The sequence below is a fragment of the Chiloscyllium plagiosum genome, chromosome 41 (assembly GCF_004010195.1).
Source record: "Chiloscyllium plagiosum isolate BGI_BamShark_2017 chromosome 41, ASM401019v2, whole genome shotgun sequence".
Taxonomy (NCBI): Eukaryota; Metazoa; Chordata; class Chondrichthyes; order Orectolobiformes; family Hemiscylliidae; genus Chiloscyllium; species Chiloscyllium plagiosum.
The window spans coordinates 3,758,559-3,772,037 of record NC_057750.1 but is presented as its reverse complement, the minus strand read 5'-3'; the positions used below and the strand labels follow the sequence as shown (position 1 = coordinate 3,772,037).

The 13,479-nt window shown below is 40.3% G+C and overlaps 1 long non-coding RNA gene across 1 annotated transcript in view; it reads right to left on the bottom strand.

Annotated features, from left to right (window-relative positions):
- Positions 1–2,376: 2,376 nt before the first annotated feature.
- The window catches only part of LOC122542754, a 21,953-nt gene continuing 10,850 nt past the window's right edge, over positions 2,377–13,479 (bottom strand). Inside the window, exon 3 of the long non-coding RNA XR_006309861.1 lies at positions 2,377–2,553. This is a non-coding gene — a long non-coding RNA (uncharacterized LOC122542754). The remainder of the gene's footprint in view (positions 2,554–13,479) is intronic.

The window sequence follows — 13,479 nt, the reverse complement described above, 5'->3', positions numbered from 1 at the left end:
AGAACAGAAATGCGGAGATATTTCTTCAGCCAGAGAGTGGTGGGCCTGTGGAATTCATTGCCACAGAGTGCAGTGGAGGCTGGGACGCTAAATGTCTTCAAGGCAGAAATTGATAAATTCTTGATGTCACAAGGAATTAAGGGCTACGGGGAGAATGCGGGTAAGTGGAGTTGAAGTGCCCATCAGCCATGATTGAATGGCGGAGTGGACTCGATGGGCCGAATGGCCTTACTTCCGCTCCTATGTCTTATGGTCTTATGATTTGAGCTATAGGGAGAGGCTGAATAGGCTAAGGCTATTTTCCCTGGAGCCATGGAATTTGAAAGGTGACCTTATAGAGGTTTATGAAATTATGAGGGGCATGGATTGGATGAACAGTCAAGGTCTTTTTCCCCAAAACTAGAGGGCATAGGGTTAAGGTGAGAGGGGAAAGATTTAAAAGGGATCTAAGAGGCAACTTTTTCGCACAAAGGGTGGTGCATGCATGGAATGAGCTGTCAAAGGAAGTGGTGGAGGCTGGTACAATTACAGCATTTAAAAGGCATCTGGATGTGTGTATATGAATAGGAAGGATTTAGAGGGATATGGGCCAAAATTAATTTAGGATATCAGCATGGACAAGTTGGACTGAAGGGTTGCTTTCCATGCTTTACATTTCTATGATTCTAATTGACAATGATTTCATGGTCATCAATAGATTCTTAATACCAGATCTTTTGTTGAATTCAAATGCCACCATCTGTCATGACAGGATTTGAACCCAGCTCCCTAGAACAATAGCTGGGTTTCTAGATTAATACTATTAGGCCATTGTCTTGAGCTCCTTGAGAATGCTTTTAATCAGGCAATGAAATACAGAGAGACACAGGACCTGGCTAGGTGCTAATTATGTGTGGTTTGTTATTCTTGCTTTTATTTTCATTGTTTTTAATTATGGTGCTCCTTGACTTTGGGGTTTTCATTAACATCTGCAAAGTAATCATTACTGAATAATTGCACAGCAGAAATAGAGCTGAAAATGGAGCAATATTTCCAAGCTTGCTGAAACAGTGGCCCTCAACCATCACCAATCACCTTAGGAGGACATTTTTTCCTTCCCAGCTCACGAAGTGTGGAATTGCTCTGTGCTGGAACTTCCACCTGCATGATAGTAGCCGCCCTCCCCATACTTACATACTCTCTACCCTGGACCTCAACCATGTGTTAATTCTTTATGTTTAACTACAGCTGGTGAGTAAGAGTCTGCTCAATGTCAAGGGAAATTTTAATGGTGATGTTCAAACTTATGAAAGTTTTTGAAGGTTTTTGCAAGTGACAAACAAGGAGAAACTGTTTACTTTGGCAAGTGAGCTAGCTACAAGAAGTGAGAGATTTAAGATAATTGGCAAAAGAACCAGAATGGACAGAAGCAAGTTTTCACAGAATCCCTACAATGTGGAAACAGGCTGTTCACCGCAACAAGTCCATACCGACCCTCCGAAGAGTAACCCACCAGACCCATTCCTCTATTATCCTGCATTTACCCCTAACTTATGCACCTAACCTACACATGCCTGAATATTGTGGCTAATTCACCCAACCTGCACATCTTTGGATTGTGGGAGGAAACCCACACAGACACGGGGAGAATGTGCAAACTCCACACAGACAGTCGCCCAAAGTTGGAATTGAACCCAAGTGTTTGGCACTGTGAGGCAGTAGCGCTAACCACTGAGCCAACAGCCACCCTCAAGTTTAATGGAATAAATGTTATGAACTATAAGTGCATAATCTGGTTAATGTTATTTTCAAATTAGAATTGGACATATACATAAGAGGAGAACAAATGAAGGGCGATGTAGAGTGGGTCAAATTGAATAGCTCCTTAAAGGAGTTAGCTCAGATAAGATGGACCAAATGATTCCCTTCTGTATTGTGAATTTCAATGATTCAATTCAGGTCTGCAGCGCAATATGAATAAACTTGATTCTTTCTACCCAGTGAAAGGTGCCAATGTCAGTTTTTAAGCAGGAATCACAGGACGTTCAACTGGTTGGGTTAACATTGATTCATGCCGCACCCCGACTCGCTGGCCCACCACCCAAAACACATGCACTCACTCTCTCCCTCTCCCCTCAGACCGTAGGCTGCTGAGACATGTTGTTCCCCTCCAACTCTTTCCTCAGTTAATTTATCTCAGTCCTGGTCTACTGCTTATTTATCTATGGAGCTAAAGAAGGGCATAGTTCACAATCCCAGTTGATGCTTTTTCCCTAATAACCTAACAGTGTGGCATGCTTCACCTATTGTTTGCTGAGTAGAATAATATTTTAAAGGTTTTTTTAAAGATGATGTATTCAGTTAAAAGTAAACATTTGCTTGTATTATTACAGAACATTCAAGATTTTAAATATGTTTAGAAAACTCAGAACACATATTCCATCTAGTGGTCATTGAGTGTAGAACGATTTCAGCAATCTCCATCAAGTCTACAACAACAAAAAATTGACAACACGTCTGGTTTTCTTTTCCTTATTTTCTTTCTCCCATCTTTACTTCCTTGGCTCATCTCTCCTATTTTTAAAAGAGAAAACAGTGTGATTGCAAAGTATTATTTAACTATGCTCTGTTTTTATCTGTGAAATGTGCCCCAGGCATACAGTGGAATTGCTGCTAATGGTGAATATGTGAAGGGAGTGGGGGTGGGTGATTGTCCAGATCCTTATGATATATCTGCCTCAGGCTTGTGGATACAAGATGTCAACTATCCCTCATTCCTCACCATCTGGAGGTGCGCCATCCATGATTTCCTAGTGAAGCATTTGGCATGCTTATCATCATTGCTCAGATTACTGAGTTTAGGAGTTGGGACATCATGTTGTGGTTGTACAGTACATTGATGAGGCCACTTTTAGATGACTGTGTACAGTTCTGGTTGCCCTGCTAAGGATATTATTAAATTGGCGAGGGTGCACAAAAAATTTATTACTGGGACTGGAAGGTATGAAGAGGCCGGATAGGCTGGAGCTTCTTTCGTTGCAGAGTAGGAGGTTGAGGAGTGACCTTATAGTGGTTTATAAAATCATGAGCAGCGTAGATAACGTGAGTAGCAAAGGAATTAGGGAATTCAAATTTAGAGGGCATATTTTTAAGGTGATACGAGAAAGATTTAAAAGGGATCTGAGGAGCAACTTTTTTACACAGAGGGCAGTTTGTATACAGAATGAACTGCCAAAGTGGTAGATACAATTACAACACTTAAAAGACATTTGGACAAGGATACAAAAGTATATGGACCAAACGCAGGCATATGGGACTAGTTTTGTTTGGGAAACTTGGTCAGCATGGATGAGTTGGACCAAAGGGTCTGTTTCTGTGTTGTATGACTCTGTGTTATGAATAAGTCTAAAACTACAGTTAGCCTGCATGGTATTCTGTACCAAAGTCTGAAGACTCTCCCTTATAATTCTGAATAAAAGTTAATGATGGGATTAATTGTTGAGAGTAAATATAAATGAGTTACATCCATTGATAAATGAATGGAGTGAATAAGAGAAGGATTGGTACTGGATGAGGAGAATTTTTTAAATGTGAAGGTTGTCAGGATATGAAGTGTTTGCTCACAAGTTTTGTGTGCAGTTATATGTAATGTAAACACTTGTTCTGTAGGAAGATACAACAGCAACTTTAACATAACAAGATCCAATAAATAACAATGGGTTGAATGATTGGTTAACCCCAAAATCTTTATACAGATAATTGGCTTGTTGAATATTTCCTGCAGTTCTGATTTTATCTAAGGTTAAATAAACTGGCTAGGGGGGTAAACATCATTACAAGTATGTTGGGTCAAAATCACCACATCTGTATCAAAATGATTTGGAGGTGCCGGTGTTGGATTGGGGTGTACAAAGTTAAAAATCACACAACACCACGTTATAGTCCAACAGGTTTATTTGGAAGCACCAGCTTTCGCAGCGCAGGTTAGTGCTTTCAAATAAACCTGTTGGACTATAACCTGTTGTTTGATTTTTAGCTCTGTATCAAAATGATTGTGTGTATAGACATTATGCTTATGTGCCTCTGCTTAGTATGTATAGGTACCTATGTGTAAGGGACTTCTGTTTTTTATGTATCTATTTGTCTTCCAGATATTTTTAAATCAATAAATTCAGACATGATATGACACACCTCTGGTGCTGGTAGGACTTGAACCCTGCTATAAGGACACTATCACCATACCACGTGAATGTGTAACAATGGTACTATTTAACACTTCATCAACAATTCCAACAGTGCAGCATTTTCTCAGTATTGAAATAGAATGCCAACCCAAATTTGTGAGCTACAGTTTAAGTATTCATACACGTATCTTGTATGTTATGTCTCTTGTGCGTGCTTTGCTTGTGTTTACGAATCTACATCTCCCCACTTTTCAGACTGTTCCTGCTCCCCAACCAATCAAACTATGTACATGATGTCATCGGCACTCTGCTGACTAAAGTTCCCATTTTGGTTTCTTGAATCAACAGAAATAAAGTAAAATAAGAAAATCCTGTAAAAATATTTATCATCATTTCTTCAGTCTGATTTATTTTTTTATGGTGGAGCAGTACTGAGGGCAGACCAGTTCAGTAAACAGCCTGGGCTGACCGTAATAGAGGCCTCTGTGAAGACCACAGTGTTGAAAGTACAAAAATAGCCCTGTTGTCCGAGGCCACGTGTTTCATTGCCAAATGGGCAGCCATTGACACCAGGAATTTCTAACCTTTTGAGCCAGAAATTCCTACAGACGACATTCTTTTCAAACTCTACACATTTCAGACAGCTTTAAGAATTTTTGCGACGCTCCCTGAGGAGATCATTATGTTCTCTGGTTAATTCTGTAATGCCGTTACCCAGATCAGTATGCCATTTCTGGTCATGTTCTAGCCACGAGGTGCTGCTTGCTTCATTCTCCAGACTCTCAGGATCCTTGTTGACTTTCTTCATCAAATAAGGCTTGACTGTTTCCTCATGAAAATATTGTGAGAAACAATTTGCAATTTGAAAGGAACGTAATTCAATGAAGTGATACTTTCCTTGCGGTTTTACTGTGACTTACGACAGAGAAAAGGTTCTTTTAGTTATTTTTGTCAGACTGTAATCCTTCTGTTAAAATTGTTAGCTTGGTACTTACCTAGTCACTAAGGATATTGAGTTTACTGTTTCTTCTCTTCAGTTTTCCAAGGTACATAGTTGACGCGTCCCAAATATCTTTGCTAAATGCTATTCCCTATGCAAAATAAGTTAGTCGACTATTCGACTGCAGAAACCATCACGCCATGTCGCCTCTCCATCTTAGCTCATGTCCCACTTTGCAGCAGAGCTGACTGGAAATTATCAGGCCATCTCCTCTCCCCACCGTAACTAGAGTTTGTCAACTGTTGGGCCAACTGGTAGCAGCCCGACACCTAGTCTGTCCGACTGAGCAGTGTATTGACACACTGAGATATTGGCAGCCCCCCCACCAACGGCAGTGGACAAGCACGTAGTGGGATTTGTCCGACACCACTACCCCCCACCTTTTCCCATAACACAAATCAAGTAAATTGTCAACAGATCAGGTTTGACACAGCATGAGGCGATGAGAGGATGCGCTGATTTACAACAGTGGGGTATTAATTTGATGGGAAAGCTGTCATGGGAAATAAATGGTCAATAATTTTGTTCTATATGCAATACTTTATGGATCATCTGTTAAAATACTTGTGCACGTATGAATAATGACCAGACAGAAAGACTCTTTGTTCATTCTCTACATAGATGCTGTCAGACCTACTGAGTTTCTCCAGCAATTGCTGTTTTTGACACAGACTGTTCCATTCAGGATTATTTATCTCAAAGTTAGAGCCAGAAACTGCTCTAACTTTGAGATAAATAATCCTGAAAACATCCTACATCTTAATCCACATGTCCATTATTTTCAGGTTTGCATAGTTCCGATTTCCTGTAATAGTTGCTCTTTCTTCCTGCAATAATTTTCATTATAAGCAGTTGCTAATACCTCAGTTGCAGTGATGCAACTCATATTTACCTGTCTGTGATGTTGTGATGAGGTTCTGTACTCCTGCTCCTCACCTTTGACAATGCAGATGTCACATTGTCTGCCAATCAACGTGTAAAATGACTATGCAGTCTTTGAGATGACCAGCTTACTATGGCAGGTGTCTTCCACCTGTGCTTAGAATAGAATCGTAGAATCCCTACTGTATGGAAGCAGACCTTTCAGCCAACTTAGTGCATACCTTCCCTCTGAAGAGCATCACATCCACACCCACCCACCAACCCTATCCCAACGTCTCTGCATTTCCCTTGGCTAATCCACCTAGCCAGCACATCCCTAGACACAATGGGCAATTTAGCATGGCCAATCCAGACACCCTGCACATCTTTGGAAGGTGGAGTCACTCCAGCAGTGTCATTATTCCCCTTTCACGGCATGGAGCCTCTGAAAAACAAGGCTCAATATCATCCAGGAAACCCACAATGCTGTCACTCTGCCCCTACTCAGTAGGTAGCCAAAGCCCTGATTTTCCTGTCACTGGGAAAATCCCTCTGCAGTGCCAGCGCACGCCTTGTGCCACCATTTTCCAATTTCACCTGCTTCCCAGGCCACCATGGATGCCTCAGAAAATCCTGAGCTTTGTGAGCAATGTCAGAGGTCAACTAATAACATTAATTATTCATCCCCCCTATAATTAATGGGGGGAGAGGAGGCAAATTTGGAATAAATTCTTTATTTGCATCAAATATTTTATCAATAAATCAATTCTAGGCAGTGATCCTTTACATAGCTATGAGGAAAATGCAGAGAATCTTTAATTTGTTTAACCATAAAAGGAATTGGAATTGTTTCTGAGGCAGAAAGTTGAGAGTTCCAAGTTCCTCTTTAGACTAAAGCACATTATCCAGGCTGATGATCTCAATACAGTGTTAAGGCGATTCTTGTATTATTGGAAATTCCATCTTTCAGGATCACTATTGAATCATTGAACCAAGGTATCTGGCTGGATTCTTGGGTGATGGTAGGAGATCCGAAGATACTGTTTTTCAGAAGAGAAAGAGAGTTCTTCCTGGTGTTCTGGCTAAACATTAACCTACAATCAATATCAATAAATTATCTGGTCATTTATCACATTGCTGATCTGGGAGCTTGCTGTGTGAAAATTGGATGTTGCATTTCCTACCTAACAGTAGTGGCTGAAGGTGAGGAACATTTAACCGACTAAAGTGCTATGGGGCGGGGCATACTGTGGTTGTAAAAGAAGTGAGATAAATGCATTATCTTCATGTGTAGATGTACTAATTTTCAGCATTGAGCTCCACTCCAAACTAGTGACACTGAGCAAGCTAGGAGGTGGGAACTGACTGCTGTGCAGAACCCTTAAAGGCAGGTGGCAACCATGATGGAACTTGCTGCTGTCTTTCAGCAGGCAGGAGATAGGACATTACCTAGCCAACAGCCTCCTGGTGCAGAAAGGAAGCTAAGTAGCCAACCAAATAGGGTCTATTCTGAATCAGAGACAATAATCCTTGTCAAAAATCTTCACTCAGAAAAATAATACTTTATGGCTTGTCCCAGTACACTTGACACCTGCACACTAACATATAATAACATTCGTGGTCACATTGTGCAGCAATACATTTTTTACAGAGAGGAAAATATTAACTTCATTTAAAAACATCTTACTAAGGCTTCGTGTTGCCACCCATGTGATACTGCATCACTTCCTCTGATGATGCATATGTGTCTTATTAGCATATCATGCTGTCAGACTTAACCCCTTATGACAACATGCATCAGATTGTTTGGTTTAGGAATCTGCAATTTGTCTGCAAGTCAATTAGAAATGAGGCCTTGAGTAGTGTTGTAAAACAGAGACACCAAGGAGTTCAAGTATATAATTATTTGAAGTTTGCATCACATGTAGATAGGGTGGTTAAGAAGGCATTTAGCTTGCTTGCATCATTGCTCAGACCTTTGAGTATAGGAGTTGAGACATTATGTTGAGGTTGTTAACAAACTTCTTAAATGTGTTCAAGAAAATTTTCTTTATCAATATAGAAATATTTCCACTACAGAAGGAGCAAAACTTGACTTTCCCTTGGGTAATAAGACAGGACAAGTGACTGAAGTGATATTAGGGGAACATTTTGAGTCTAATGATCATAATTCTATTTGCTTTAAAATAGTCATGTAAAAGGATAAGCCTTCCATAAAAATTAAAGTTTTTAATTGGAGTATGGGAAATTCTAATGGTATGAGACAAGAACTTTCAAAAATTGATTAAAGTAGACTGTTCACAGGTAAAGGGATGTCTGATAAGTAGGAGGCTTTCAAAAGTGTGTACAAAGTTAAAAATCACACAAGCTGAAAATGTGTTGCTGGAAAAGCACAGCAGGTCAGGCAGCATCCAAGGAGCAGGAGAATCGATGTTTCGGCCATGAGCCCTTCTTCAGGAATGAGGAATAAAAATCACACAATACCAGGTTATAGTCCAACAGGTTTAATTGGAAGCACACTGTACTTTGCTCAAAAACTGCATGCATTCATGTAGAACTCTGAGCTCAAAAACTGCATGAATTTATGTAAAGCTCCATTATCTCACTTTTTAGATTAGAATCAATCTAAACATCTTGGCATAGACAACGAACACAGGGGGCCAACACCTTCAACATATTGTCTAGCTATCACCATTGTTAACAGCTAACCCGGGAATGCAACTTTTAAAAAAAAAGATTTTCTGATTTACACATGAAAGAAGTGAAACTGTCTCGGTATTCTAACAGATGAAAGGCTTAACAGACAATCAATTTTTCAAAGTATAATTTCTGTTATATCACACTGTAAATTTTTGCTATAAATTCTGTGTGTTAGGATTGAGCCCTCCACTACCACCTGATGAAGGAGCAAAGCTAGTGTGCTTCCAATTAAACCTGTTGGACTATAACCTGGTGTTGTGTGATTTTTAACTTTGTACACCCCAGTCCAACACTGGCATCTCCAAATTCAAAAGTGTGGTAATGAGAGTTCAGAATCGTTATGTTCCTTTTAGAGTGACAGGTAAGGGTGATAGGATTATAGAGCAATGGATGAATACAGGTATTGAGGTTTTAGTCAAGAATAAAAATAATTGTATATTAGATATAAACAACTTGGTTCAAATGAATCTCTTGAACAATATAAAGAGTTTAGGGGCATTCTTAAGAGGGAAATCAGGAAGGCAAAGAGAGGATATGAGATAGCCATGGCAAATAAGGTTAAGGATAATCCAAAGTGGTTCTGCAGGTAGATTAAGAGCAAGAGAGCAACCAGAGAGAGAGTAGGGCCCTTTAAAGATCAAAGAGATTATCTTTCTATTGAACCTCAAGAGATGGGAGAGATATTAAATGAACGTTTCACGTCAGTTTTTACTCTGGAGAAAGCAATGGAGGCTAGAGAACTCGGAAATAAATATTGATGTTTTGAAAACAGTTCACACTACAGAAGAGGAAGTACTGGAGATCTTAGAAAATATAAAGGTGGCTAAATCTCCAGGACCTGATCTATTGTATCACATGATGTTGTGGGAAGTTAGGGAGGAAATTGCAGGGCCTATAGCAGAAATATTTGTATGATCTATAACTACAGTAAGGTGCTGGATGACTGGCGAGTGGTTAATGATGTGCTTTTGTTTAAGAAGGATGTAAGGAGAAGCCAGGGAATTATAGACCAGTGAGTCTGACTTCAGTGGTGGATAAGTTGTTGGAAGTAATTCTGAAGGATCGGAATAGTATGCATTTGGAGAGGCATGGAATGATTAGGGATAGTCAGCATGATTTTGAGTGAGGAAAATCGTGTCCCACAAATATTATTGAGTTTTTTGAGGAACTAACCAAGAAAATTGATGAGGGCAGAACAGTAGACATTATTTACTGGACTTTAGCAAAGTCAAATATAAGGTTCCACATGGTAGACTAATTAATAATGTTAGATCGCATGAGATTCAGGATGAGCTTGCCAATTAGATACAAAATTAACAGGAGATAGAGAATGATAACAGTTTTTTTGGGCTGATGACCTGCGACCACTGGTGTTTTACGTGAACGATTTTGATGAGAATAAAGAAGGCATGGTTGGTAAGTTTGCGGATGACACCAAAATTGATAGTGTGGTGGACAGTGAAGAAGATTATCTAAGATTACGAAGAGATCTTGATCAATTAGATCAATGGGGTGAAGAGTGGCAAATGGAGTTTAATTTGCATTTGGTAAAACCAAACAAGGGCAGGTCTCATACAATTAGAAGTGAGGCCTTGGGTAGTATTATCGAACAGAGAGATTTAGGGGTTCAAGTACATAAAGCTTTGAGGTTTGCATCACATATAGATAGGGTGGTTAAGAAGGCATCATTGCTCAGACCTTTGAGTATAGGAGTTGACACATTATGTTAAGGTTATACAAGACATTGATGATGTCTCTTCTGGAGTGCTGGTTGACGTGTTATAGGAAGGATATTATGAAGCAGGCAAGGGTTCAGAAGAGATGTTGCTGGGAATGGACGGTTTGAGTTATAAGGGGAGAATGATTATGCTGGCACTTTTTTCACTGGAGCATAGGAGGTTGAGGGGTGACCTTATAGAGGTTTATAAAATCATGAGGGGTATAAACAAGGTGAATGGCAGGTGTTTTTTTTTCCCTAAGGTTGGGGAATTTCAAGACTGGGGGCATATTTTTAAGGTGAAAGGACAAATATTTTAAAAAGACGTGAGAGACAACCTTTTTTTTACACAGAGGGTGGTTCATGTGTGGAATGAACTTCCAGAGGAAGTGGTGGATGCAGGTAGTTACAATGTTTAAAAGACATTTAGGTAAGTACATGATTAAGAAATGTTTGGAAGGTTATTGGTCAGGTACAAGAAAATGGGCATAGTTTAGTTTGGGATTATGGTCAGCATGACTGGTTGAGCCGAAGGATCTGTTTCCATGCTGTATGATTCTATGATTCTAAGAAGCTTAATGAAGATTTATGGGTTTCTGACTGCCCCTGTTTTGAAAGTGGACCACATTTCAGAGGCGTCAGGATATTGATTCATCATCTGTAATGATCTTGTGAACTTGGTTGAATTTTGTTAGCGTGGTTTTTGATGACTTTATGACATGCTGTAACCACCTCGGAACATATCATGCACCATTCTATTTTTAATAAGAAAACCCCAAACCCTCAATTTGTTCTGACCATACGTCATTAGAATACTGGTATTTATTGAGCTTCCATCTCGCATGACAACAGCAACACCTTCACCACCTCCCTGCCCCACTCTTGCCAACAGAGTCAAAAATCCAGGATTGGAAGCGGAGGATGGTAGGTCATCCTGACCAACGCTGCCAGATATTTCCTGCAGCAAACAACGGGAACTAGAGAAGACGATAAACAGTGCGCTGATTGTGCCTGGAATTTGGGCAGCACACCCAGTTCTATCCTTGGAATGCTTAGGAACCAAAATAATAATTTGTGTTTTTTAATGTTTTTTATTTAGAATTTATTTGTGTCATTGGAAAAAAGGGATGAGCTACAGCAGGAGAGCAGGCAAGCACATCTTGCCCAATAAACAGCTGTGGTTTTATTGTAGAAATGCAGCCCCCATCTGGCATTGTTTCCATTTAGTCAGAGGGAGAGGTTTCTAGAATCATGGCAAGAAGTAGTGGAATAAGTGGAAAGCAGTTCATGATTGTCTTAATTTTTCTAATATGAATCAAAAATAAATATCTGCTGATAAAAGTGCTTCTGATTGTTTGAAAATGTTGACTTAAGTCAGGATAACATTAAGAAGTCAGTGGAAGGGTGAGGGAGACAAACTGAATGGGAATTTTTATCAAATTTGGGACAGTTATAGTCATACAACAAGGAAACAGAATCTTTGGTCCAACTCATCCATGCCAACCAGCCGTCTGAATCTGACGTGGTCCCATTTGCTACCATTTGTCCCATATCCCTCTAAACTCTTCCTATTCATCTACCCATCCAGATACCTTTTAAATGTGGCAATTGTACCTGCTTCCACTACTTCCTCTGGCAGCTCGTTCCACACATGCACCACCCTCTGTGTGAAAACATAACCTCTCAGGTCCTTTTTAAATCTTTCCCCTCTCATCTTAAACCTATAGCCTCTAGTTTTGGATTCACCTACCCTTGGCAATTCATCTCCCCATCCAGATACCTTTTAAGTGTGGCAATTGTACCTGCTTCCACTACTTCCTCTGGCAGCTCGTTCCACACATGCACCGCCCTCTGTGTGAAAACATTACCTCTCAGGTCCTTTTTAAATCTTTCCCCTCTCATCTTAAACCTATAGCCTCTAGTTTTGGATTCACCTACCCTTGGCAATTCACCCTATCCATGCCCCTCACAATTTTATAAATCTTAGTAAGGTTACCCTTCAGCCTCTGATGCTGTAGAGAAAATAGCCCTAGCCTATTCACCCCCTTCCTATAATTCAAACCCTCCAGCCCTGGCAACATCCTTGGAAATTGCACAATGTTCAGCACCATTTGCAACTCCTCAGGTACTGAATGCTTTGTCCAAATACTTCGCTGAAGTCCATATAGATGATGTTTACCACTCTGCCTTCATCAATCTTCTTTGTCACCTCTTCAAAAAACTCAATCAAGTTGGTGAGATACGATTTTCCATGCTCAAAGCCAAGTTGACTATTCCTAATCAGTCCTTGCCTTTCCAAATGCTATAAATCCTGTCCCTCAGAATCTCCTCCACCAACTCACTCACCACTGACGTAAAGCTCACCAGTGTATAGTTTCCTGGCTGTTCCTTACAGCATTTCTTAGATAATGGCACCAATTAGCTAGCCTCCAGTCTTTTGGCATCTCACCCCTGGCTGTAGATGATACAAATATCTCAGCAATGGGCTCAACAATTTCTTCCCTACCTTCCCACAAATTCTGGGAAACACCAGATCAGGCCCTAATGATTTATCTACCTATATCCGTTTTAAGCCCTCCAGCATCTCCTCTAATGTAATATGAACTCTTTTCATAACATTTTTTATTTCCCAAAGTTCCCTAGTCATCCAGCATTCCCTATACTTACCAGTCTTGCCCTTCACACTAACAGGAACACATTGTCTCCGGACTCTCGTTATTTCACTTTTAAAGGTCTCCCTCCTTCCAACCATCCTATGAATAGCACATGAGGAGGTTGAACAGTTCATCCACTTTACCAACACCTTCCACCCCGACCTCAAATTTACCTGGACCGTCTCAGACACCTCCCTTCCCTTCCTAGACCTCTCCATTTCTATCTCAGACGACCGACTCAACACAGACGTTTATTATAAACCGACTGACTCCCACAGCTACCTAGACTACACCTCCTCCCACCTTGCCCCCTGTAAAAACGCCATCCCATATTCCTAATTCCTTCGCCTCCGCCGCACCTGCTCCCAGGAGGACCAATTCCAA